Here is a 4,953-nt window from a genome sequence, read left to right as displayed (position 1 = left end):
CATCGACAGAGGAATGGATGAAGAAGATGTGGTACCTATATATGATTGAATATTACCCAGCCATAAAAAGGAATGAAATTGTGTCATTTGCAGAGACGTGGATGGACCTAGAGACTGTCATACAGAGTGAAGTTAGTCAGAAAGAGAAAAGCAAATATCGTATATTAACGCATATATGTGGTATCTAGAAAAATGGTACAGATGAACCAGTGTGCAGGGCAGAAATAGAGACACAGATGTAGAGAACAAACGTATGGACACCAAGGGGGGAAAGTGTGGGCGGGGGGGATGAATTGGGAGATTGGGATTCACGTATATACACTAATATGTATAAAATAGATAACTAATAAGAACCTGCTGTATAAAATTTTTTTAATTAAAAAAAATGTGAAAAAAAAACCCCACAATATTGTGGAGAAGGCAGCAATGGCAGCAGCAACGGCAGCTCTGGAGATGCAGTCCCGGTCCTGGCTTCAGCCCCAGTCCCATCATGGTGGCACTCGCTGAGCTCCTGGCCGCCCTCGTGGCCACAGCCTCGGGCTACTTTGTCAGCATCGACGCACATGCCGACGAGTGCTTCTTTGAGCAGGTCACCTTGGGCACCAAGATGGGCCTCATCTTCGAGGTGGCTGAGGGCAGCTTCCTGGACATCGACATGGAGATTACAGGGCCTAATAATAAATGAATTTATAAAGGAGACTGGGAGTCCAGTTGGAAATACACATTTGCTGCTCACATGGATGGAACATATAAGTTTTGTTTTAGCAATAGAATGTCCAACATGACTCCAAAGATAGTGATGTTCACCGTTGATACTGGGGAGGCCCCAAAAGGACAAGACATGGAAACAGAAGCTCACCAGAACAAGCTAGAAGAAATGATTAATGAGCTCACAGTGGCAATGACAGCTGTAAAGCATGAACAGGAATACATGGAAGTTCGGGAGAGAATACACAGAGCAGTCAATGACAGCACAAACAGCAGAGTGGTCCTTTGGTCCTTCTTTGAAGCTCTTGTTCTAGTTGCCATGACATTGGGATGGATCTACTACCTGAAGAGATTTTTTGTAGTCCGGAGGGTTGTTTAAAAAGCCTTTTCCTGATGGTCCCAAACTCATAATTCACTGTTTACCAAATATCTTGGGCATAATAATGTCATTAGTTTCTATGTTTTTATTTTCTGAACTGTACATTCACAGCTTATGTTTCTTTGTGATTAATAGATATTGGGGAAAAACACTTTTTCAGGAAAATTATAGTGAAAATTTGATTGGCATAATTTCGTATTTGAATTCTTCCTCCATTATACAGGTCTTTCCAGAACTCAGACGCTGTAATTTGAATATAGGTGTATAGTCCTTATTATATCTTCTTTCCTTTTGCTTTCATAATAAAATACAGTTTGTTCAGGATAGTACTTTACTGATAGCACTTTACTAAAATGACTGCATTCTTGGGATCCCTAATCCTGCAGTTCAAGTAATTAAAGATTCATTTTGTTGAATCTTTATGAGAAACAACAATCTGAATCTTGACATTTTCTGTCCAGCCGAAAATGGCAGAGCCCTGTGACTTAGAGGATGCTACCAGGTGGTATTTTCATACTTTGTCTACCTTGTTTTTGCATTAAAGATAAGTCTTTAACCAACAACCTTTCCTCCCGCTAAAGTTTTACTCTGAACCTTAGAACTCAGTCACCTCCAGTTAAAATTGTTGACACAAGCAGCTAATAATCATTTTTTGGTTTCTGCCTAACCGTGTAAGAAGTCTCTATTAAAACCAATTCTCTAGGTGTTTCAGCGAACGGTAGCTCTTTTTCTTTCTGTGCTGGCACATCCACTTCTCCACTCTTGGCACGTAGGAGGTATGCATTCAGTACTAGGAAAAAATCTGGATTTCTGATGCCAAAGGGCTAAAGCCTCTTGGATTTCTTTGCAGTGATATACAGCCACTATTTCATTTTTGATCAGTGGCATTTTGGTCACTGTTTAATTAGGGTACTGAACATCACTGTCAGTACTAGGGTTTTTGTTTTTGTTTTTCTTGGGTCTTTCTATTTTTTGTTTTTCTTTCTTTCTTTTGTTTTACTTGGGTCTTTCTTTTCTTTTGAATTTTGTTTTGTATAAAACGAAATGACTTTCTCTGATGATGGGTTTAAAATTAAAAGAGCATCTAGTTTTGGTGTGGGGATGATCCGGAATTATGTTGTGACCGATGTATATTAGTTACTTGCGCTTTTTTTTTTTTTTTTTTGGATCTTTGCAAGGGGAAAACTACAAGTAATGAGTTTTATATCATTAATTTAAATTTGTTACAGGTTTTCATGTTCAGGATAAACAATTTTTCAACCTTGGGTGAAAATACTTGCAACAGTTTCAGGTGACTGTGTTTTACCTTAGGACAACTGTTGCATTCCAGTTTGTGTGCACGTGTGAAAACACTTCAAAATTGAGTTAAAAGATGTAAGTTTACAATTGGTTGTGTATCTAATCTGCCCCAGGTTCAGTAAATAAACAATTCTCTAAAAAAAAAAAGAATTTACATATATGGATCTTGACTTATATGACCCAAATGAGAATGCCCATGTAAAGTAAGAAACCTATCCTACTGATTTAAGCCATTACCAAAACATACACACACACCTTTTAGTCCAATTACACAAGAAACAAAAAAAGCTAACTTTTAATATTGTTAATCATGAATAGTCATATGCTACTTTAACTTAATTTAGTCCCTTTTTTTATAGTTCTGCAAATGCAAAGCTAGCATAACGATTTGGTGGAACTCGTGTTAATTAGTTCAATTCTAGTTACTAAGCACTTAACACCAACCAGAAATATTTTAAATGTTCCTCTTTGTACACTAGCTAAAAATTCCCTAGCCCATTTGCCCACCTTCAGACAGAAGATTATTTCTTCAATCCAAAAGGAAGATATTAAATTAAATGGCATACAATGAATATAGTGGGTTGAATTGGTGGTCCCTGAAAAGATAGGTACATGTCCTAATGCCTGGAAACTGTGAATGTTACCTTATTTGAATAAAGAGTCTTTGCAGGTGTAATTAAAGATCTTGAGATGAGGAAATCATCCTGGCTTACTAGGTGGGTCCTAAATCCAATAACAAGTGGAGTATTAAAGTCAGTCCTTATAAGAATCAGTCCTTATAAGAGTCCTTATAAGAGAAAGGCAAAGAGAGATTTGAGACAGACATAAGAGGAAAAGACACAGAATAGAGAAGGAGGAGGCTATGTGACCACAAAGGCAGAGACTGGAGTGAGGTGACCATAAACCAAGGAGTGCCAACAGCCATCAGAAGGTGAAAGAGGCAAAGAATGAATTCTCCCCTAGAGCCTCCAGAGGCAGTGAAGCCCTGACAACACCTTGATTTCAGACTTCTGGCCTCCAGAGCCATGAGAGAATAAATATCTGTTGTTTATGCCACCCAATTTGTGGCAATTTTTTACAGCAACCATAGGAAGCTAATACAGTGAACAAAGGCATTTTGGTAAGGAATCATGGGTTGAAGTCCCACTCCTGTCATTCAGTCCCTATTTGCTCTTTAGTAAGTTGGTTAGCCTCTCTGAGCCTCCATGACCTTATTTGTAAAAATGGGATAATCAAACCTGTGCTGCTATCCCCCAGGGTTCTGATAAGAATCAGATGAGATCATATAGGTGAAAACATTCAGAATACTGTAAAATCCTTTACAAATATGAATTATTATTCTTATACTTTATCTGGAATTTAATGAGGTTTGGAGCCCAGGCTCTTTATTCAAGCCCACTTGCTGCAACCCTTTACATAAATCAGCACTTGTCTAATTTTAGCAATGCCAACATTATATCAATTTTCTTTTTTCTTTTTTTTTTTTTTTTGGTACGCGGGTCTCTCACTGTTGTGGCCTCTCCCGTTGCGGAGCACAGGCTCCGGACGCGCAGGCTCAGTGGCCATGGCTCACGGGCCCAGCCGCTCAGCGGCATGTGGGATCCTCCTGGACAGGGGCACGAACCTATGTCCCCTGCATCGGCAGGCGGACTCTCAACCACTGCGCCACCAGGGAAGCCCTATATCAATCTTTAATATTAAATTTTATTTATAGAATTAAACTATCACTAATATACATAGTACCTCTTTAGTGTTAGGATTTAATGAAGGTCTAATTACCACTAACCTTATCCATTTCACTTCCCTCCATATATCTTCTACTACTGTCACACTTATTTAGAAAAGAGACCATCTAATTGGTTTATTGCCCCCATATACATTAACAAATCAGTTCTAACTGATCTGCCTTCAATAATATCTGTGAACTCACTTAACACAATCATAATTCTTTCTCTAGCTGACCTTAATTATTCCTTACTGAATTTTTCTTGGCTAAGAATGAATCATTAATAACCTCTTCCTCCTATTTTCTGGTTTTCCCCAATAGGTGGATCCTGATCTACTGCCAGACCTAGTTTCACCTTTCCTGAAATCAAGTATATTTATGAAGTATAACCATAAACTAAGGATATCATTCCACAAGTTATGCACAAAAGTTTTATAACTCTATAATCTCACTTTATCCATGTACGAGTTTATATTTTCTAGAGAATTTTTCCATTTTTACTTCACAAGAAACATCATCAAACATATTCCAAACTATTGAGAGTCTAGTTCTACTGCAAGCTTCAAATTTCTTTCCTTCAGGGGACTTTCCTGGTGACGCAGTGGTTGAGAATCCACCTGGCAATGCATGGGACACGGGTTCGAGCCCTGGTCCAGGAAGATTCCACATGCCACAGAGCAACTAAGCCTGTGCACCACAACTACTAAGCCTGCAATCCACAACTACTGAGACTGTGAGCCACAACTAATGAAGCCCATGTGCCCTAGAGCCCGTGCGCCACAACTACTGAGCCCACACGCCACAACTACTGAAACCCACGTGCTCTAGGGCCCATGCTCCG

General features: G+C 39.0%; 1 pseudogene across 1 annotated transcript; it reads left to right on the top strand.

Moving 5' to 3' along the window:
- The first annotated feature begins 445 nt into the window (after positions 1-445).
- LOC309824607 (transmembrane emp24 domain-containing protein 2-like) lies at positions 446-1,116 on the top strand (annotated as a pseudogene). Its single transcript has one exon. The product of its transcript is annotated as a transmembrane emp24 domain-containing protein 2-like (transcript).
- Positions 1,117-4,953: the final 3,837 nt, after the last annotated feature.

Source organism: Grampus griseus (genome assembly GCF_964374135.1).
Source record: "Grampus griseus genome assembly, chromosome: 6".
Lineage (NCBI taxonomy): Eukaryota > Metazoa > Chordata > Mammalia > Artiodactyla > Delphinidae > Grampus > Grampus griseus.
The sequence above is the reverse complement of the archived record's forward strand: the minus strand, read 5'-3'. Positions and strand labels throughout refer to the sequence as shown.